The sequence below is a fragment of the Lepus europaeus genome, chromosome 3 (assembly GCF_033115175.1).
Source record: "Lepus europaeus isolate LE1 chromosome 3, mLepTim1.pri, whole genome shotgun sequence".
Taxonomy (NCBI): domain Eukaryota; kingdom Metazoa; phylum Chordata; class Mammalia; order Lagomorpha; family Leporidae; genus Lepus; species Lepus europaeus.
In genome coordinates, this window is record NC_084829.1 from 44,992,026 (window position 1) to 45,015,965 (window position 23,940).

The 23,940-nt window shown below is 40.7% G+C and overlaps 1 protein-coding gene and 1 non-coding gene across 3 annotated transcripts in view; both read right to left on the bottom strand.

The window, feature by feature from the left end:
• SUPT3H (SPT3 homolog, SAGA and STAGA complex component) overlaps positions 1-23,940 on the bottom strand; it is a 493,606-nt gene that overhangs the window by 346,559 nt on the left and 123,107 nt on the right. The window lies entirely within an intron of this gene.
• LOC133757212 (U6 spliceosomal RNA) lies at positions 20,608-20,710 on the bottom strand. Its single transcript, XR_009865589.1, has one exon. It is a non-coding gene; the product is annotated as a U6 spliceosomal RNA (small nuclear RNA).

Sequence of the window (23,940 nt, forward strand, 5' to 3'; positions counted from 1 at the left end):
CGCACCGTGCTGATCCGAAGCCAGGAGCCAGGTGCTTCTCCTGGTCTCCCATTAGGGTGCAGGGCCCAAACACTTGGGCCATCCTCCACTGCCCTCCCGGGCCATAGCAGAAAGCTGGACAGGAAGAGGAGCTACCGAGACAGAATCTGGCACCCCAACCAGGACTAGAACCCAGGGTGCCGGTGATGGAAGCAGAGGATTAGCCTATTGAACCCGGGCGCCGGCCAATAAATTAAATCTTTAAAATATAAATATATAATCTATGATCTTAATCTAATGATGTTATATTACAGGTTATAATCCTATATATAATAGAAATACTTACCAAGATTAAATTATGCAAATAAATCATAATAAAGTATGGCTAAATATCTGGGTTGATTATATATATATTATTTGACGGTACTTCACAAAATTAATGGAAAACTGAATTTAAAAGATAATTTTAGTTTTTGTACAAAAAATTTTGATAACCACTATAGATTTTTCATTATACACATTTCTCATGAACCAGCTCAAGACCTGTCTATGTACGAATTTCAAAAAATTCTGTACCCAAATAAACATCTTATAAATTCAGTTTTCCATGAACTTTCTATAGTCTTCTAACATGTATATTAAATTTAAGATATATTGTACAAAAACAAATTTTTTGAAAAAATTTCGTAAAGAACCAAAGGCAGTTTCTTTCCTGTTAGAATTCATTTACAAGAATGAAAATCAAACATAATATATAAAGTACAAATAAGTCACTAAAATGAGTCAACATCATTCTTACTGTTCACTATTCTGAGGCTTTCCTGTTTCCACTCTATTCCAGTCTACTAAGAATGCTGTCATTACCTGTATATAACGAAGCAGTCCCCCTAAGTAGCATGAAAATCTCTCAATGGGATTGTTAAAGGATCTATGATACTTCATGGTTTAAAGCAGAACAAACTATGACATGGTGAAAGAATGGTTCTCACTGTGTGGTTCTGTCACCACCCACACACAGCTAGTTCACTGCCATTAAAAAAAATAATGGCACCTTAGAGTATTTGGCATCTGACTACCAGTTAATCTAAAAAATAGATACCTACATTACTATCGTTTGACAAAAGGGCAACAGTTTATTTAAAGCTATACCCAAAAAGTTTTATTAAGCACTAACAAAACAAACAATTTCTTTCTAATTGTAACATCTATCATTGCCACTACATTTTGACACAGCAAAAATATTATATTTTTGAACACACAAAACTTCCCACTCATTTAATTATCGAGCTTTAAAAAATATAATCTGGGGGCCAGCGCTGTGGCATAGCAGGCAAAGCTGCTGCCTGCAGTGCCCGCATTCAATATGGGTGTTGGTTCACATCCCGGCTGCTCCACTTCCTATCCAGCTCCCGGCTAATATTCTTGAGAAAGCAGTGGGAGAGTGCACAAGTCCTTGGGCCCCTGCACCAGCATGGAAGACCCAGAAGAACCCCCTAGCTGCTGGCATCAGATCAGCCCAGCTCTGGCCAATGTAGCTATTTGGGGAGTGAACCAGTGGATGGAAGACTTCTCTTTCTCTGCCTCTGCTTCCTTGCAACTCTGCCTTTCAAATAAATAAGTAAATCTTAAAAATATGTATATAATCAGCCGGCGTCGCGGCTTACTTGGCTAATCTTCTGCCTGCGGCGCCAGCATCCCAGGTTCTAGTCCCGGTTGGGGCGCCGGATTCTGTCCCGGTTGCTCCTCTTCAAGTCCAGCTCTCTGCTGTGGCCCGGGAGTGCAGTGGAGGATGGCCCAAGTGCTTGGACCCTGCACCTGCATGGGAGACCAAGAGGAAGCACCTGGCTCCTGACTTTGGATCGGCGCAGCGTGCTGGCTATAGCAGCCATTTGGGGAGTGAACCAAAGGAAGGAAGACCTTTCTCTCTGTCTCTCTCTCACTGTCTAACTCTGCCTGTCAAAAAAAAAAATATATATATATATGTAAATATATATATATAATATATATAATATATATATATATAATCTATACTCTGAGAAGAGATTTTTATGATCTTCACTAACAAGGCCAAAAGAACATTTAGACAAATATACCATCTTATTTAATCTACATTTTATGAATTTTTTATACATCCTAATTTTCAAGGTCCAGGTTCAACATCAAATCATTACAGAGAGCTGTTGTGTTAAGCTTTATTTCTGATCCAAGCAATCAATTACACAAAATAACTTATGACTTATGAAAATCATAACTTAGAAATGCTTTTGTCTGCTTCACTGATGGAAAAAGATTACCCAACTCAAATTTCTACTTTCTTTCTTCCTCTATCTTCCTCTTCCTTATCACAAAAAAACTGATTATTCAATAAAGGAGGAGGATGGGCTCCAGGAGCCCAGCCTATTTCCTGATGCCAAAATCCACATATGTTCAAGTCTCTTATATAAAATGATATAGTATTTGTAGTATATAAACTACACACATCCTCAAATTCTATATCTATCTATATCTGTATCAAAGAGACACACAAAAGCAGACTCCCATGGGCTGGTCCACTACCTGAACATCTCCTACAGCCTCTGGTTGGGGGCCAAAGCTAGAAACTCAATTACTGGAGCCATCACAACTGTTTCCCAGCATCTGTTTTAACAAAAGCTATAATTAGAACTGAAGCCAGGTGTCAAACTCAGGCTCCTGAGGATGTGGGATTCAGCTGTCTTAACCAGCAACTTAACCACCAGGCCAACACAGGCCCTACATTCCACATACTTTAAATCATCTCCAGATTACTTATTTTTTTTAAGATTTATTACTGGGCCCACACTATGGTGCAGCGGGTTAAAGCCCCAGCCTGCAGTGCCAGCATCCTATATGAGTGTCAGTTCAAATCCCAGCTGCTCCTCTTCAAATCCAGCTTTCTGCTATAGCCTGGGAAAGCAGTGGAAGATGGCCCAAGTCCTTGGGCCCCTGTTCCCACGTGGGAGACCCAGAAGAAGCTCCTGGCTCCTGGCTTCGGATCAGCTCAGCTCTGGCCATTACAGTAATTTGTGGAGTGAACCAGAGGAATGCAAGACCTCTTTCTCGCTCAGGCTCTATTTCTCTCTGAATTCTGTCTTTCAAATAAATAAAATGAATCTTTAAACAAAAAGATTTATTTAACTACCCAAAAGATATATATATATATATACACATATATATATTTATATATGTATTATATATGCATATATATATATATCCATATATATGGAGAGAGACAGAGAGATCCTCCATCCACTGGTCTACTCCTCAAATAGCTGCAACTGTCATAGCTGGAGCCAAGAGCCTCCTCTGGGCCCTCATCGTGGGTACAAAGGCCCAAGCACCCAAGCCATCCTCCACTGCTTGCCCAAGCACATTAGCAGGGAGCTGGATTGGATATGGAGCAGCTAGGACACACAGGGGCCCAAATGGAATGGTCCCACTTACTATGCCTGCTCTTGTAGATTACTTATAATACCTAATACCTAATACAATATAACTGTTATGTAAAGTAGTGTTTATTTTTAGGGCATAATCCCAATATAAAAGTACATATGTTCAGTTCAGTTAAGACTTAACTTCTTGGGGCTGGCACCATGGCAGAGTAGCCTAAGCCTCTGCTTATGGTACCAGCATTCCATATGGGCGCCAGATCATGTCCTGGCTGCTCCTCTTCTGATCCAGCTTCCTGCTAATGTATCTGGGAAAGCAGTGGAAGATGGCCCAAGTACTTGAGCCCCACACCCAAGTGGGAGACCTAGAAGAAGCTCCTGGCTCCTGGCTTTGAATCGTTGTAGCTCTGGCCGTTGCACCATTTGAGGAGTGAATCAGTGGATGGAAGACCTCTCTCTCTGTCTCCCTCTCTCTGTAACTCACCTCTCAAATGAATCTTAAAAAAAAAAAAAAAACAAAAAAAAAACCTGAATCTCTTTTTCAAATAATTTTGATCTGTTTGAATCCAGGAAGCAGAACCAGTAGACACAGAGAGCTGACTACTGGTTTTTTCAAGCCCTATAAGTGTCTTAGAGATTTCTCTCAATTATTTCATTAAGAGTGCATGAGGTGTGGGAGTTTTGCCTAGACTAAGGTGCCAGTTTACGATGCCCTGAATCCACTGGGCAGGGTATCTGGATTTGAATTCTAGACTCAGCTCTACTTGGCAGCTTTTTGCCAATACAGACCCCAAGAGACAGCTGGTGATGGCTCAAGAAGTTTGGTCCTTGTCACACATGACAAAGACCTGGACTGAGTTCCCAGCTCCTGGCTTCAGCATAAGGCACAACTTTGGCTGCTGTATTTGGGAAATGAATCAATGGAAAGGAGATCACTGTCTCTGTCTCATTCTCATAAATATATATATATATATATATATACATACATACATACATAAGGTACATGACAAAAATACACTTCAGACTGCTTTAGAATAAAATACATAATTTAGTATATTTTATTCTCACCACATTATTACATATGTATGGAAATTCACTGCACCCTCACATCAAACACAACTGCAAAAGAAAAAAGAAAAAAAAAAAAGACACACAACTTTCCATCTCCCCCTCCACAACTATTTGTGGTGGAACTAAAATTCGCCACTAAAACATTCCCTTCTCTACTAAGAAGTGACTAGCATGAAGGAGTTTGTTTAGTGTAACTGGGTAAACAGGGAAGATAAATACAATAAGGTGAAAAATTAACCTAAACACTGTCATCCTCATGAGACCCTAATATGTTAAGTTGATCATTGACAAATAAAAGTAAGTCATGTAACTTCTGAGTACTTACAAAGTGCCAACTTGTGTGCCCCTTACACATATTATATAATTTCATCTTCTTGATAATTCTACATTTTACTATAACTTCAAAACCAATCAAATCCAGAAAACAGCGATCTCCTTCAACTGAGTGTATTTAAACTACAAATTTTATTTCAGAAAAGTATTCCTATTTTAAGGAAACTAAATTGTTTTAAATTGTTTTCTGCCACTGCTGGGCAGACACTATGACTCTAAGGATATAATTTATACATACATAAATAAAACTTGTTTACTCAAATACAGAAGAAAATAAAATTTGATATCTGCAAGATGACTGAATGTGTTGTGCTGTTAAACAGGCTTATATGTAATTTACTTAATGATTGCTGGCTTATAAAATGAAAGAATACAAAAACACTCTCCACTTACACAACCATCAAACCTATTTTATTAAGGAAGAAGGAAATAGTGAAAAAAAAATTCCTTTAAAATCTGAAGACCAATATTCTTTCTCCATCTACATAATTATTCCCAGAAGGCCGAGTTTTGTCATCACAGAAAAATAGGTTCATACTATGATTAGACTTAAAGGACAGTTTAATGGTGGGAGACACTAGCATGAGAAAAGAGAAGAACTGTAGTACAGTAGTTAACCCTCTGCTTGGAAAAGCCCTGCTGCCATTGCTGCTACTCTACTCCTGAACCGGCCTCCTACTCACATGCCTGGAAATTGAATGGTCAAGTGCTTGGGGCTCTGAGGTCCTTGTGAGAGCCCCAGATGGAGTTTCTAGTTCCTGGTCTAGGCTTGGTCCAGCCCCAGCTGCTGTGAGGATTTGGGGAGTGAATTAGCACATGAAAGATCTCTCTTTTGCTCTCTGTTGCTTTCCCTCTGTCACTCTGCCCTTCCAATAAATAAACAGAGAAAGAGAAGAGTTTCTGGAATTAACATACTTCAGAAAAAGTATTTAAGATATCCTGTGAAAAATATACTCTTTCTGAAGTAGGAAATTTTTAATATTTATAATAAGTTCATTAATATGATGATTCATTAACTCTGTGCATAATCCTTTCACATTATTTTTAACTTATTTAGCAGGTCTCAGAATACATAAATACATAAATGATTATCATAAAACTAGATATTATCCATAAAAATCACTTGCTTCTAAGTATTAGCTTTTTCTACTAGTTTTTTAAAGATTTATTTATTTACTTGAGAGTCAGAGTTACACAGAGAGGAAGAGATAGAAAGAGAGGTCTTCCGTCTGCTGCTTCACTCCCCAATGGCCACAGCAGCTGGAGCTGGGCCAATCTGAAGCCAGGAACAAGGAGCTTCTTCTGAGTCTCCAACACTGATGTAGGGGTCCAAGCACTTGGGCCACCTTCTGCTTTCCCAGGCCATTAGCAGGGAGCTGGATCAGAAGTGGAGCAGCCAGAGTTCTGACAGGCTTCCACTGGAATGATGGCATCGCAGGTGGAGGCTTAACCTGCTACACTACAATGCTGCCCCTTCTACTAGTTTTAAATAGTTTCTAAGCTTCCTCTAAAACCTGGATCTCCTTTTCCATTTTATGTTTCAGATTTAGAACTGAAGTCATAATACTAGGTAAGAAAAAAGTCTGACTGCACATCTGCTGGTTTCCCATTGAGACAGGTTACTCAGATCCACTGCCAGCTTTATTTGTGAACAAGAAACAGGCAGGGAAGAAGAGTAAGAGAAGGATCAAAACATTAGTACCAGCTACTTAACTGGGCAAGTCAAGAGCAACTATTCCTTGAGGAAACATTTTGCTTGCCCAGATAAAGGAAGACACACAAATACATCGAGAAAACAAGGGTAATACAATGCTTTCAGATGGGATAGGGACATGGTTGGAATAAGGAATATATTAAAAAAACAAAACTTCTATATCTCACTTTTTACACAAAATAAGAAAGGGAGAGGGGGACTAAAGCAAACCCACACAGTCCTGTTTCTCCAGCTTGCTTCGGATCAGCACAGCTCTAGCCATTGCAGCCATCTAGGGAGTGAACCAGCAGATGGAAGACCTCTCTCTCTGTCTCTATCTCTCTCTCTAACTCTCTCAAATAAATAAAAATAAATCTTCAAAAATATATATATTTAAAAAAGAAGGTCTTAATGTCTTATCAAACTATTCTAGAGGTTTTAGGAACATGAGAATTCTAAGTTTCATAAAAAATGATACCCTGTGAGAAGCCTCAAATCAGCAGCTATCTCCTTGCCAAAGTTATCACTTATTTGAAGAAATTATAAATAGGATGCAAAAGTAGTAACTTGATAGTTATAATTTCTTTACATTTTCAAAATCTCCAAGTTCAATAATATATACTTTTTAAAGATTTTATTTATTTATTTGACAGGTAGAGTTACAGACAGTGAGAGAGAGAGAGAGAGAGAGAGAGAGAGATCTTCCTTCCGTTGGTTCACTTCCCAAGTGGCCGCAACAGCCGGAGCTACGCTGATCCGAAACCAGGAGCCAGGTGCTTCTTTCTGATCTCCCATGCGGGTGCAAGGGGCCCATCTTCTACTGCTTTCCCAGGCCATAGCACAGAGCTGGACTGGAAGAGGAACAGCCGGGACTAGAACCAGTGCCCATATGGGATGCCAGCGCCACATGGCGCTGGTCCCAATAATATTTTTTTCTTTTTTCTTTTTTTTATTTTTTATTTATTTTTCTTTTTTAAATTTTTTTTAACTTTTATTTAATGAATATAAATTTCCAGTGTACAGCTTATGGATTACAATGGCTTCCCCCTCCCATAACTTCCCTCCCACCCCCAACCCTCCCCTCTCCTGCTCCCTCTCCCCTTCCATTCACATCAAGATTCATTTTCAATTCTCTTTATATACAGAAGATCAATTTAGTTAAAGATTTCAACAGTTTGCACCCACATAGAAACACAAAGTGAAACATACTGTTTGAGTACTAGTTATAGCATTAAATCACAATGTACAGCACATTAAGGACAGAGATCCCACATGAGGAGCAAGTGCACAGTGGCTCCTGTTGTTGACCCAACAAATTGACACTCTAGTTTATGGCGCCAGTAACCACCCTAGGCTGTCATCATGAGTTGCCAAGGCTATGGAAGCCTTCCAAGTTTGCCGACTCTGATCATATTTAGACAAGGTCATAAAAGACAGAGTGAGGATAGTAACCAATGATCCTAAGAGTGGCATTTACCAGGTTTGAAAAATTATACAGCATTAAGTGGGGAAGAGGACCATCAGTACACACAGGTTGAGAGTAGAGCCATTGGTGGTAGAGTAGAGGTTATGATTACAAAGGAATGAGGCCCAAGTGTGCTAGACAGGGTCTAGAACAAAGGACAGAGTCATTATTAGATGTGCTAAGAAAGGTGCTGTCTAAGCTACAATTAAGTTTTCTGATTGAGAGGCAAATAGAACCTGATAGAAGGGGCTTGATAATAATCTGGTGGGCTTTAGGCCTTGTAAGTTAAGAGGCCCAGACCTATCTATCTCTTCACATGGGGTATATCCTAAGGGAGGTGTGAACCTCCTAGGGGAAGGCACTCTGTTGACTTTCATTACTTGGCTGGCCTGGGAGGAGAGCTGGCCAGGTAAAGGCAGGTGGCATCTCTAACAAGAAATTTACAGTTCTGCCTGCAATGTTGCTGACCCTACTTGACCATCCCCTCAGCTGCAGTGGTCACTTTGGAAGTTGGGCTGAGTGAAGGGCTTTTCAGCTTAGAGCCAATAAGATCTGTGGCTCTGACCTGGGCATCCTTCGACTCCAGGGCAGGTCCATTTCCAGTGATCCAACTCTTGGCAGAGCTGCCAGGGCTCTTCACAAGCTGACTTCTGCTGAAGCCCAGGCTTACCACATGGAAAGCCACTGCAGTGGACTGGCCTGTTGGGTCTCCTTGAGGGCAGATCACTGTACAGATCAGCCATTAATAGGCCTGCCACCCCTTGCCCTTGATGCCTAGCTTTCTTTTCCTCCTGGTTTGTGTTAAAGCAGACCAGAGGATGCAAGTCAAGGGAGTGCCCATGTCCCATCTCTAATCTTCGGTGGCCTGAACTACAAGTCTATAGTCACAGGCATGTTCTGTAGTAGTTTTTCTAAGGTAGACAATGCCCATGAGGAAAATTATATTCTCACTTTAAAACTTTCTTTCCCTTTGGTCTGAAAGGGAGGTTTTTTCTACTTACTGTATACTTTGCTGATGGCGAAGTGAATCTAGCTATGAGATTATTATTTAAGTTCTTATTTTGGCTATGCTATTACAGAAAAATGTTAGCCATCTCTTTTATAAGGTCTAAAGATTAAATTGTGCGTCCTACAGATTCCTTCATAATAGAATTAGTTTCCTACCTTGAAGAGAATAGAGAAATGAAAGAACAAGTTGGGCTTAGAATAGAGAAATGAGGGAGCAAGTCCTAGATCACTTGCTGACAATAGCAATATCACATGAATACTTAGCAAACCGTTTCAACCATTAGATAACAACTTAAGAAAACATTTACCAGAAGGTCCAATGCCTTCTATAAATTTTAAGAATCATGTATTTGAAAACACCTCTTAAATATCTAACATGGTGTAGTTTGTTTAACCAGTAAACTTAAGCACAACCATCTAAAATGTTTTTAGTTTCTTTCTACCAACAAGTTTAAAACATGATACACAGATTCAAGTGACACAAATTAAAATGTATCTTTGATTGATTTTAGCAGCTTAAATTTATGGACAATCTTATCTATAAGCCATTTAAAATAAAACTCTTAATAAAATTTCCTATGTGGACATACAATATGTACACACATATAACATAGCATAATAGACCAATATAGCAATTTTAATAATAGCTTTTAAAATCTTTAACTCTTTTTGTAGATTGCCAATTGATTTGAATTGCTTTTTGTTTTTAGATTACTTTAACACATTGCTTTAACAGAGCATCAGAGTTGAATTCTATGTCAAAGAGAAATTGAGCTTCCTGTGATCTTTTGCTGTGAGGTTTCCTTCCTTTACCTTCTTTCATATTGGTGACCATGTTTCTGTGTTTCTGTGTGTAACACATCTTTAAGCATCTTTTGCAGGGCAGGATGAGTGGCAACAAATTCTTTCAGTTTCTGTTTGCTATGAAAAGTCTTAATTTCACCTTCATTCACAAATGAGAGCTTTGCAGGATATAATATTCTGGGCTGGCAGGTTTTCTCTCTTAGTACCTGGGCTATGTCTCGCCATTCCCTTCTAGCTTGTAGGGTTTCTGATGAGAAGTCTGCTGTGAGTCTAATTGGAGATCCTCTGAGAGTAATCTGACGTTTCTCTCTTGCACCTTTTAGAATCTTTTCTTTATGTTTCACTGTGGTGAGTTTGATTACAATGTGTCGTGGTGAGGATCTCTTTTGGTCATGTTTATTAGGGGTTCTATGAGCTTCCTGTACTAAGATGCCTCTGTCCTTCTCCAAACCTGGAAAATTTTCTGCTAGTATCTCACCTTCTAATCCTTTCTTCCTCTCCATGCCTTCAGGAACTCCTAGAACCCGAATGTTGGGTTTTTTAATAGTATCCTGTAGATTCCCGACAATATTTTTTAGATTTCTAATTTCTTCTTCTTTTCTTTGGTTTGCCTGTTTCCTTTTCTGTTCTCTGTCTTCTAAGTCTGATATTCTCTCTTCTGCTTCGCCCATTCTGTTTTTAAGGCTCTCTAATGTGTTTGTCATTTGATCTACTGAGTTCTTCATTTCATTGTGGTTTTTTGTCACTATCATAGTTTCATGTTCTACTAGTTGTTTCATTTCATTTTGATTCCTCCTTAATATTTCATTTTCACGAGAGAGATTTTCTATCTTGTCCATTAAGGATTTCTGTAGTTCAAGAATTTGTTTTTGAGAACTTCTTAATGTTCTTATCAATTTTTTGAGATCCGCTTCTTGCATTTCTTCTATCTCATCATCTTCACAATCTTGAATTGGGGTGTCTTTTTCATTTGGGGGCGTCATAGTGTCTTCCTTGTTCTTGTTACCTCGCTTTTTGCGTTTGTTGTATGGCATGTTGGAGATATTTGGTTTCTTCACTGTGGTGTTTTTTCTTGTTACACTATGGCTCTATATTAAGTGGACTGTCTGCTTTCAGTGGAGCCTTAGAGGCTTGAGATAAGTGTGGACTGAGAGCTGTGTTTGGTTCCTCAGGGTTGAGGGTGTGTCAAAGATGTCACTCCCAGGTTAGGCGTGGTAAATCTCTCTTTTTTTTTTTTTTTTTGATTCAAAAGGGAAGTAATTCCGCACAGCTGAACGTAATTGGAGGTAGTTAGCAGGCGAATGATATACCCACAGAAGCCAGAGATCGGAAGCTCTTTCCCAAGGACCACACAGGGAATCTCTGCTGCCCTCGGTGTGGCCTCCAATTCTCCTGCAGTCCCCCACTGGATTGCCAAGTTAGATCCTAATCTCCTGTTATTTCACCCCTCCCCCCAGAGTCAGGTTTTTCTGCTAGGCTCAGGGCCGGTGCAGACCTGAGGTCGCCCTGCTTATGACATATGTCCAAAATGGCGCCTGCTCTTTGTCTTGCTCGCCTTTGAGAGGTGAGCAGAGAGAGAGAAACTCGTGTCCATATCGGTCACTTTTTTGTTTTTTCCTCTCTCTCTTCTAGTTAGCCTGGTGAACTTTTCCCCACGGAGTTTCAAGCCTCGTTCCCTCTAGCCTCCTCTTTCCGCTTGCCCGCTGGTGTCTCGGGCTATTGAGGTTCGGCTCACCTTGGGTTTCAGTGCTGGTGTGTTCAGTCTGCCGCTGGTGTCCCGAACTTGGGCTCCCACGCTCTCCACGCAGGTCCACTGTGAGTCACTAGTTCCGGAAGAGTTTCCGCTGCTGTTTCTTCCCCTACTCTTCCTTGACCCTGCAGTATCTCCACTTTTATTAACCCGTGTGTCTTGCTGAACTATCAATGTGCTCCCTTCCTATTCCGCCATCTTGCCCCAATAATATCTTTTTTTAAAAGAAAGATTTTCTTTCTATTATCTTTCATTCTTTTATTTTTTAATTTATCTATTTATTTGAAAGGCAGAGTTACAGAAAGGTAGAAGCAGAGACAGAGAGAGAGGTCTTCCATCCGCTGGTTCCCTCCCCAGATGGCTGTAACGGCTGGAGCTGGGCCAATCCGAAGCCAGGAGCCAGGAGCTTCTTCCAGGTCTCCCATTGAGGCACAGGGGCCCAAGGACTTGCTTGGGCCATCTTCCACTGCTTTCCCAGGCCATAGCACAGAGCTGGGTCAGAAGAGGAGCAGCCGGGACTAGAACTGGCACCCATATGGGATACCGGCACTTTAGCTGGCGGCTTTACCTGCTATGCCACAGCGCCAGCCCCAAAGCCCTTCTTAATACAGCTGAATAAACCAAGTATCTTACAAAGGTCTGCCCAATCTACCCCAGTATAAAAATACTTCATGAGAAATTCAGAATAAATGACATAGAAATTATTAAAAGAATATTAGAGAACTGGAAGAAAAATTAAAGCTAAGCTTAGGGTGAAAAAAATCTCATGATGGAGATAACCAAAAGTTTTATACAAAATTATGGATTAGGTGATTACAACTGTTATTAAAGAAGAAAATTAGACATAAATAAAAAAAATCCAGCAGATTTTTCTGAGTCATTATAGATTTTTACTATCTTTTGTATGTGTAGAATGTTTTGGAAAACACCTATTACACGGCACTATAAAAGATGCATTTAAGAAATTAAAATGGGCTGGCGCCGCGGCTCAATAGGCTAATCCTCCGCCTAGCGGCGCCGGCACACCAGGTTCTAGTCCCGGTTGGGGTGCCGGATTCTGTCCTGGTTGCCCCTCTTCCAGGCCAGCTCTCTGCTATGGCCTGGGAGTGCAGTGGAGGATGGCCCAAGTGCTTGGGCCCTGCACCCGCATGGGAGACCAGGAGAAGCACCTGGCTCCTGCCTTCGGATCAGCGCGGTGTGCCGGCTGCAGCACGGCGGCCATTGGAGGGTGAACCAACGGCAAAGAAAGACTTTTCTCTCTGTCTCTCTCTCTCTCACTGTCCACTCTGCCTGTCAAAAAAATTTAAAAAAAAAAAACATTCTAGACAGTGCTGCTTATGGAAACTGCAGAGCAACCTTTTCTAAGTAATTTTTTTTAAAATTTATTTATTTATCTGAAAGCCAGAACTCCAGAGAAATCTTCATCCACTGGTTCATCCACAGATGGCAGCAATGTCCAGGCCTGGACCAGGCTGAAGCCAAGCACCTCGAACTTCATCCCGGTCTCCTATGTGAGTAGCAGGAACCCAAACACTTGTGTCATCTTCCACTGCTTTTCTAGGCCATTAACAAGGAATTGGATTGGGAAGTGGAGCTGCCAGGACATGAACTTACACCCATAAGGAATGCCAGCATTCCAGGTTTTACCAGCTATGCTACAATGCCAGCCCCATAAATTTTTTATTTTAGAATAGTTTTAGATTTACAAAAGTTGTGAAGTAGAACAAAGAGTCTCCATATACTTCACACATACCTTCCCTTATTATTAACATATTATATTTGTCACAATTAATAAACCACATTCTGTTTCCCTGTTTACTAACATCTCATGTTAGTATGACTTAACTGTCACAATTAATGAAGTACACCCAGCTTCCCTGATCAGTTCTTATCCAAACTCTCTCTTTCATCCCTTCTAGCGTCTAGTAATCACCATTCTGTGTTTATATTAAGGGTTTCGGTTTTTTGGATTTTTGAGAAAGAACATATGAGAAAAAACATGCAGTATTTGTCTTTTTGTGTCTGGCTTGTTTCAGTTAACATGATGCCCTCCAGTTTCATCCATCTGCTACAAATAACAGGTTTTCATTCTTTTTTATGGCTGAATAGTATTGCACTGTGTATATATATACCATATTTTCTTTTTTTAAAAAATATTCCTCTGTTTAGTTTTTTTTTATTTTCTGGATCATATCTGATTTCAGATTCTCTGCTTTGATGCATCCCTTCTTTATTATTATTTTTTTAATGACAGGTAGAGTTATAGACAGTGAGAGAGAGAGAGACAGAAAAAAAGGTCTTCCTTCCGTTACCGTATTTTCTTTATCTACTCTTCTGATGATGCACACCTTGGTTCGCTCCCTGTCTTGGTTATCAGAGACCTAAATGTTAAGATTGGAAACTATGAAATTGCTAGAAGCATAGGGGTAATACTTCCCAAGACCCTAGTGTAGATAATGAGTTGCTTTTGTTTGTTTGTTTGTTTTTTAACATTTATTTTCCTTGAAAGGCAGAGTAAGAGAGAGAGAGAATCTTCATGCCTCAAATGGCCTCGAGAGCCAGTACTAAGCCAGGCAGAAGCTAGGAGCCTTAAAATACATCTGGAGTCTCCCATTCGCATGGCACGGGCCCCAACATTTGAGCCATCTTACACTGCCTTACTAGACACATTATCAGGGAGCTGGGTTGGAAGTAGAGCAGCTATGACTTGAACCTGCACTCATACAGGATGCTAGCACTGCAGATAGCAGCTTAACACACTGCACCACAGCACCAGCCCCAACTTAGAGTTTTTTGGTAAGACCCCAATAAGCAACAAATTTAAAGGAAACAGTCAATAGAGTATAGAGGCATCTGACAGAATCAGAGAAAATATTTGCAAAATATGCATCCAACAAAAGGTTAATATCCAGATTACATCAGGAACTCGAAAACACCCATTAAAAACAAAAATTAATCCAGGGACCTTAGCTATGGCATGGCAGGTTAAGCCACGTCCTGTGAAACAGGCATCCCATACAGGAGCCAGTTAGTGTGCCTGCTACTGCTCCACTTCCGATCCCTGCTAATGAGTTCAGGAAAGCAGGGGAGGATGGCCTAATTCCTTGTGTCCCTGAATCCATGAGGAAGACCAGGAAGAAGTTTTTGGCTGCTGGCTTCAGATCAGCCCAGCTCTTGCAACTGTAGTCATTGGAGAGTGAACCAGTGGATGGAAGATCTCTCTCCCCCTCTCTCTATAACTCTGCCTTTCAAATAAATAAATCTTTAGGAAAAAACTAATCCAGAAATGGGCAGATGACATGAATAGACAGATCTATAAATAAATAAACAAATAAATAAAAATGGCCCAAAATACATGATAAGAAAAAAAGATCAACATCACTAGCCATGAGGAAAATGCAAACCAAAACCACAATGAGATATCACCTTACCTATTGGAATGGACAGTATCAAAATGAAAGAAACAAATCCTGACAAGATTCAGGCTCCTTGTTTTACTTTTGACTGATTTCCATTTAAATCAGGAATGGCAGGGGCATCATCATAAGGAGCCGTTACCAACCACTCACAGAACATTTTCCTAACTGAAGTCTTAAGAATAAAGAACCAATATTTATCTTCACTCCTACTTCTATGTAAAAATAAAAAGCAGTGCAGACTTAAATAGGAAAATATGATGCTGTTACTTCCTATGAAACCAAAATACTATATTGGGACCTTAGCTTCCACCACTATCACCACATGGTCCAGGAAGGAAGTGTGTTATAGTAAAATGAACAGTCATAAAATGTGGCTCTGCCCCAACTCACCCCACCAACCCTGACTTTTCATTCTCTTTAATTTAAAAGAAAGGAATGAAATGTGTTGATTTCAAAATTCCCTACCAATTCTAAACAGCTACATGATTTTAAACAGACACTTGAATAAAAATTCTAAGATTTCAAGGGATGCTCTACCTAGGAATTGAATCCAGAGGACTTACTTCATTTCATTCAATCAGTAATGTTTTTTTTCCAATAAGTAAAAAATAATTTCTTTTAAGATTTATTTACTTTGAAAGTCAGAGTTACAGGGAGAGGGGGAAAGACAAGAGAAGGAGAGAGGGGATGGCACTGTGGCGTAGCTGGTAAAGCCACCACTTGCAGTGCCGGCATCCCATATGTGCGCGGGTTCGTGTCCCAGCTGTTCCACTTTTGATCCAGCTCTCTGCTGTGGCCTGGGAAACCAGCAGAAGATGGCCCAAGTCTTTGGGCCCCTGTACCCACATGGGAGACCTGGAAAAAGCCCCTGGCTCCTGGCTTGATTGGCGCAGCTCTGGCCATAGCAGCCAACTGGGGAATGAACCAGCAGATGGAAGACCTCTCTCTCTCTCTCTCTCTCTCTCTCTCTCTCTCTCTCTCTCTGCCTCTCCATTAACACTGACTTTCAAATAAATAGATAAACCTTAAAAAAAAAAAAAAAAAAGGAGAGGGGGAGAGACAGAGTCAGAGAGAGGGAGAGAGTGTGAGGGCACGTGCATCTGCTGATTTACTTCCCAGATAGGAACAACAGTCAGCGTTGGTCCAGGCCACAGCCAGGAGCTATGAGCATTATCCAGGTCTCCCATGTGGGTTGCAGGGGCCCAAGCACATGTAGCATCCTCTGCTGCTTTCCCAGGTACATTAGCAGGGAGCTGGATCAGAGTTAAAGCAGCTGGGACTTGAACTGACGCCCATATGGGATGCCAGCATCGTAGGAGGCAGTTTACCTGCTATGCCACAATGCCAGGCCCCAATCTTTAAATTTTAAAGAAATTTCTACATGTCAGAAACACTAGAGATAACAGACTTTCAAAGATTCTGATTTTAGAAAATGTATATCCTAGTGAAGAAGACACATAATAAAACAAATGGATGAACCAATACATATTAGTAGGAATGTGATTGCTATGTTTTTGAAAGAGTAAGAAAGCTAATGTGGCTACAATGACATGAGCATAAGTAAGAAACACATGAGATGTAACTGAGAGATAGCCGGGATCAGATAATGCACAATAGCATAGGAACTTAAAAAACTATATATAAAATATATAAATATAAAAACTATATATATAGAGAGAGAGAGAAAGAGAGGGGGAGAGAGGGGAGGGAGGGAGGGAGAGAGGGAGGGAAGGAAAGAGGGAGAACCATGTGCCAAAGACTAAGAATATTTGGAATATTTACCTTTTTAAAATTTTCATGGCAACCATATGAGATTAGTGTGTAGATGAAGAAACTTACACACAGAGATGTTTAAAAACCTACCAGAGATTACACAAATAGAATATTTAAAAACTGAGATTTCTTTTAACATAAGTAGTCTGGCTCCCTTTTCTCTGTTCCTCTTCTTAAAAGAAGCAGAAATACTCATCAGTAAAAATTACACTTCAAGCCAGCGCCGTGGCTTAACAGGCTAATCCTCTGCCTTGCGGCGCCGGCACACTGGGTTCTAGTCCTGGTCGGGGCACCGGATTCTATCCCGGTTGCCCCTCTTCCAGGCCAGCTCTCTGCTGTGGTCCAGGAAGGCAATGGAGGATGGCCCAAGTGCTTGGGCCCTGCACCCGCATGGGAGACCAGGAGAAGCACCTGGCTCCTGGCTTTGGATCAGTGAAATGCGCTGGCTGCAGCGGCCACTGGAGGGTGAACCAACAGCAAAGGAAGACCTTTCTCTCTGTCTCTCTGTCTCACTATCCACTCTGTCTGTCAAAAAACAAACAAAAATTACACTTCAGAAAGATACTGGAGTTAGGCAGTGGTAGCCTGATTTAAAGAAATCATAAAGATGCAGGTGAAAGAATTTACTGATAAACTAAATATCAAGTATAAAGGAAAGAAAGATGCTAAAACATTCGACATCAAATTGAGATTTAATAGAAAAAGAAGGAAACTTGGTGGAGAGAATGAAGAATGTTGTTTTAAACTACTGAACATCTAAATGAAGATGTAGGGTAGGCAACTGAATAGTCTAGAAATCAGGAAAGAGGTATGGAGGAAGATACAACTTCGTCAGCAGCATCTAAATGGCCTTTAAAGGTATTTGAAAGAACAGTATGACCAAAAGAAAGACTATAGATAATGTACTTTGTAGATAGTAAAGATTCTAGAAATAGAAAACACTTATTTTCCTAAGCAATATTTTATAAGCACTGGGATTATCTTTTGAAAATTCAACAGGCTATTTCAAAAAACATAGGTATTTTTGTTATAGTATATCTTGTGAGGGCTATATTCTCAAAAACATTAACTCCGCAAAGTACACAGACAGTACTGGGGTGTAGAAAAAAGGAAACAGACCCAAGTTTCACTGTTGGCTAAATACAGAATTCTTCCCTATTCTGAGTTAGACTTCATGTGATGTTTTAAGGATAATGTAAAAGAAATAACAAAGCAATTCTTAGTACTAAGATTTATAAAACTTTATTTATGACCAACAGGCATAATCCCCAAATATCAAGGCAATATCCCAAATTTATCTTTAGCCCATACTGCCCTAGAAACAAAATTGTAGTGATCCTGAAAACTGGTATTACTTATTGTGTTAGGAATCCGGACAAAAAGTGATAAACGCATTTTACCTAGGGTCTATAAACAAGCCTCAGAATAGACAGGCAGACAACTACTCCCAAAAGGAGTGCTCTGATTCTTTTTATTACTTTCCTGGGTACTGTGGTACTGTGGTGCAATCCAATTACAACCACATCCTAAAATAAGAATTCAATAACAACCTCAATTCCTGGTTAATCCCAAAACATTTTTTACTTCATTCACAAGTAGAAAAAGCCAAGTTTCTTTCGAATCCATTTAAGTAGCTGGAGGCATCAAAAAGTAAGGTTTAACTTATTTTAACTAAAATTATATGGATGCATTAAAAACCAAAGGATTAAAAAAAATAAAATATGAAACCGTCAAAAGAAAGATAGAGTAGCTAAATGGATATTATATAAAATTTACTTCAGTACAAGAGAAATTACAAGGAATAAAGAATGTTACTTCACTATGAAGATATGAAAATTCTAAACATATATGCACCTAACAACAGAGCTTCAAAATACATAAAGCAAACACTTACTAAAGTGAAATGAGAAATAGATAAATCCATACTAAGACATGAAGACTTCAACACCTTTATCTAAGTAATTAACATAACACCTCTATAGCAAAACAGCAAGGGGAGGCCGGCACTCTGGCATAGTGGGTAAAGCTATCACCGGGCACCAGCATCCTATATAGGCACCAGTTCGAATTCTGGCTACCCCATTTCCTATCCAGCTCCCTGCTAATGAACCTGAGAAAGCAGAAGATGACAACCTAAGTTCTTGAGCCTCTGCACCTACGTGGGAGACCCAGAAGAAGCTCCTGGCTCCTGGCTTCAGATCAGCCCAGCTCCAGCCATTGCAGCCATTTGGGGAGTGAACCAGCGGGTGGAAGATCTCACTCTCTCTTTCTGTCTCTCTGAGTCTCTGTAACTTTATCTTTCAATCAGATAAATAAATCTTTTAAATAAATAAATAAATAAATAAAAATAGGAAAGATCAGAAAACACTATCAAACAGGTTTAACTAAAAGGTAATAGAGGGGCCGGTGCTGTGCATAGTGGGTAAAGCTGCCGCCTGCAGTGCCAGTATCCCATATGAACACTGGTTCGAATCCCAGATGCTCCACTTCCAATCCAGCTCTCTGCTATGGCCTGGGAAGGCAGTAGAAGATTGCCCCAAGTCCTTGGGCCCCTGCACCCGCCTAGGAGACCTGGAAGAAGTTCGTGGCTTTGGATTGGTGCAGCTCTGGCCAGTGCGGCCAATTGGGGAATGAACCAGCAGATAGAAGACCCCTCTCTCTCTGTGTAACTCTGACTTTCAAATAAATCTTTAAAAAAAGTTTTGATTATTTGAAGAATTTACCAGTTATCTTTCTTTTACTGATTACTTGTTTATGTTCATAGAACACACTATAATATTTTCTTTTATTCACTATAATATTTTCATTTATACACTATAATATTTTCTTTTTTATCTGTTAAGATTTGTTTGATGGCTTTGAATATGATATATCTTGGTGAATTTTCAAGAATGTATATTTCATTGAATAGGATTTTTTTGTGTAGTAGAGTGGACTATTCTATTGCCTTTCTTTTTTTGAGATTTATTAAAGCTATGTCAATAGTTCATTCCTTTTTTTATTGCTGACTTTTTTTTTGACAGGCAGAGTTAGACAACGAGAGAGAGAGAGAGAGAGAGAGAGAGAGAGAGAGAAAGGTCTTCCTTTTTCCATTGGTTCACCCCCAAAGTGGCCGCTACGGCCGGCGCATTGCGGCCGGCACGCTGTGCTGATCCGAAGCCAGGAGCCAGGTGCTTCCTCCTGGTCTCCTATGCAGGTGCAGGGCCCAAGCACTTGGGCCATCCTCCTGCACTCCTGGGCCACAGCAGAGAGCTGGACTGGAAGAGGAGCAACCGGGACAGAACCGGCGCCCCGACCGGGACTAGATCCCGGGGTGCCGGTGCTGTAGGTGGAGGATTAGCCTATTGAGCCGTGGCGCCGGCCTATTGCTGACTATTCTATGGTATGAATGTACCAGTTTGTTAAGGCACTACTTGTTGAGGGACATTTGAATTTTTCGTTTGGGGCAATTATAGAGTTGCTATTTATATACACGTTTTTGTGTATACTGTTTTCATTCTTTTGTACACTTTTTTTTTAACCCACTGTGCCACAACACCAGCCCCATAATCATAAATTTTAAAACACACTTCTTAGTAATCTATGACTCAGAATGGATGTCTTTACAGGTTTACAAAATATATATTTCAATCTTTATTGACAGGCTGATAGGCGGAAGGACAGAGAAAACTTCTATCTACTGGTTGACCCTCCAAATGAACAACATGGCCAGAGCTGGGTCAGGACTAAAGCTAGAGCTGGAAATTCAACCCACTTCCCCCATACGGATGGCGGGAATCCAAATATGTGTGCCTCCCAGGGTCTGCACTGGCAGGAAGCTGGAATTTGGAGCCACAGCAAGGAATTGAATTCAGCTACTAAGCCATGGGCTGCCGGCATCTAAACCAGTTTCTTTTTTTCTTTTTTTAAATATGGAATGCTTCACAAATTTGCGTGGCATCCTTGTGCAGGGGCCATGCTAATCTTCTCTGTATCATTCCAATTTTAGTACATGTGCTGCTAAACCAGTTTCTTAACTATTAAGCTAAATTCCTGCTCAAAGACATATTCTTAACTAAATGAAAATGTAAATTAAACATACCAAAATTCATGAGATACACCTAAAGCAGAGCTAACAGGGAAATTTACACCATTAAATGAACATACTAGAAGAGAAGAGGAGACAGATTAAGCTGCAACTTGCGAGTCTCAGCTACTACCACTTTCCATCCAGCTTCTTGCTAATGTGCTCTGAAAGGCAACAGATGATGGATCAAATACTTGAGTCCCTGCCACCCACATGGGAGACCAGGATGGAGTTCCTGGCTCCAGCTTAAGCCTGGCCCCAATCTGGCTGTTGTGGATATCTGGGAAGTGAACCAGTTGATGGAAGATCTCTTGGCCCCTTCCCCACTCTCTTGGTCACTCTGCTGTTCAAATATTTTCTAAATATTTAATATTTTACAAAAGAAGAAAAGCCTTAAAACAATAATTAAACCTTTACTCTTTTTTTAAGATTTATTTATTTGTTTGAAAGGCTGAGTTACAGAGAGGCAGACGTAGAGAGAGAGAGAGGTGTTCCATCTGCTGGTTCTCTCCCGCAGACGGCCACAATGGCCGGAGCTGTGCTGATCTAAAAACTAGGAGCCAGGAGCTTCTTCCAGATCTCCCATGTGGGTGCAGGAGCCCAAGGACTAGGGCCATCTTCAACTACTTTCCCAGGCCGCACAGCACAGAGCTAGCTCAAAAACGAAGCAGCCAGGACTCAAACTGGGGTCCAAATGTGATGCCGGCACTGCAGGGGGCAGCTTTACCTGCTACACCACAGTGCTTGCCCCAAACTTTTACTCTTAGGAAAACTATAAGGAAGAAAAACAAAAGCAATTAGGAGGAAAGATGCAATTTCAAGCATCAGTGAAACTGAACAGAAACAGACAAAAATTAATCAAACCAAAACCCATTTCTTTAATCAGATCAGTTAAATTGATCCTTTTCAATCCAATCTATGCAAGAAGTATAAGAAAAGATTTTCTCAAGAGACCCCACAGATGATAAGAGGGTAATAATGGAATATCATAAGTAAATCTAAGAACACAGTATAGACAAATTATAAGAAATCGACCATTTAAAAAATAAATCTTAAAAAAGGATAATTTGCGTAAAACAAACTTAAAATAAAAACCCATTGAAACAGACATGGACACCTGGAACAGTCCTATTTTTTTTTGAAGAAAGAGTCAACATAGCAAGCCCAGTGTTGTCCTTAGAAATCATGAGTGAAAAGGTGGTCATTGGCAGGCTCCTGGAAACTTAGCCTTTAGTGTGTTCCTCATATGACAAGGTTATTTTGCAGGATCTGAGCACTGAACCCCAATGTACTAGCTTGCTAGAATTTTGTACAAACACTGTGACTTATCATAAACATCTGTTTTCTGTCTAAGAGTCAGGAATTTCACTAGTTCTTACTGTTCACGCAGGTGCCTACGTTATCGGCCCTTAATCAAACAAAAACAAAAAACAAAATACCCTGGACTTTAAGTCTGAAGCAGACTTCCCTGAATAGAAACACTGCCACATGTGTTCCCACAACTCCATGCTGATCTACCATAAATTACAGATGTGAGTACAACTAATATGTTGGGTGCTCTGAGTCCTAGCAAATGAGTGAATATGCAGAAGCTTACAGGAACCTATGACCCAAAATTGATCCATACATTTCAAGTGATCTAAAAAATCTCAACCATATTTTTATAAACATAGACAAGTCAATTCTAAAAGCTTCATTCTGAAAACTACAGAAACTAGAATAACTTAAAAAAATGGAAAAAAAACACACAAATAACTGTGTTTTGTCCTATTACAAAGCCACAGTTTTAAAGAAAAATCGAAAAGGTTAGACTCAGAGATCAATGGAACAGAACAGAGGTTGCAGAAATAAACCCAAACATGGGACCCGCACTGTGGCACTGCGGGTAAAGCTGCTGCCTGCAGTGCCAGCATCGATATAGGCACTGGTTCCAGTGCCAGCTGCTCCACTTCTGATCCAGCTCTGTGCTATGGCCTGGGAAAGCAGCAGAAGATGGCCCAAGTCCTTGAGCCCCTGCTCCTAAATGGGAGACCTGGAAGAAGCTCCTGGCTCCTGGCTTTGGATAAGTACTTCTCCAGCCAATGCAGCGATCTGGACAATCTGTGGATGGAAGACCTCTCTTTCTCTCTCTTTCTTCCTCTCCTTCTCACTCTATGTAATTCTGACTTTCAAATAAATAAATAAATCTTAAAAAAGAAAAGAAATAAACCCAAACAAATGTGGTGACTTGATTGTTTCCAGAGATGAAGCAGCAGACTTACTCACCTACAAACAGCGCTAGAAAATCTGGATACTCATGCAGAAAAAGATGTAATCCTGACCTTACAAGAGGCCTTCAAACAATCTATTGAAAATGCATACTATGGCTGGTGCCACTGCTCACTAGGCTAATCCTCCACCTGCGGCGCCGGCATCCCGGGTGCTATGCAAGAAGTCCCGGTTGGGGCGCCGGTTCTGTCCCGGTTGCTCCTCTTCCAGTCCAGCTCTCTGCTGTGGCCCGGGAAGGCAGTGGAGGATGACCCAAGTGCTTGGGCCCTGCACCCATTGGAAGAGCAGGAAGAAGCACCTGGCTCCTGGCTTCGGATCGGCATAGTACACCAGCCATAGTGGCCATTTAGAGGGGTGAACCAACGGAAGGAAGACCTTTCTCTCTTTCTCACTGTCTAACTCTGCCTGTCAAAAAAGAAAATGCATATTATGAAAAAAAAAAAAACTATCCATGGATTTGAAAATATCATTGCATGAAAATAAGTGTATCTCCTAGAAGTTCCTTTTTTCCATTAATTCTCTGAAATACTTTTTTTTATAGTTTTGTTTTGTTTTGTTTTGTTTAACAGGCAGAGTGGACAGTGAGAGAGAGAGACAGAGAGAAAGGTCTTCCTTTTTCCGTTGGTTCACCCTGCAATGACCGCCACGGCCGGCGCGCTGAGGCCGGCGCACCGCGCTGATCCGAAGGCAGGAACCAGGTGCTTCTCCTGGTCTCCCATGGGGTGCAGGGCCCAAGAACTTGGGCCATCCTCCACTGCCCTCCCGGCGGGCCACAGCAGAGAGCTGGACTGGAAGAGGAGCAACCGGGACAGAATCCGGCGCCCCGACTGGGACTAGAACCTGGTGTGCCGGCGCCACAGGCGGAGGAATAGAATAGCCTATTGAGCCGCAGCGCCAACCTGAA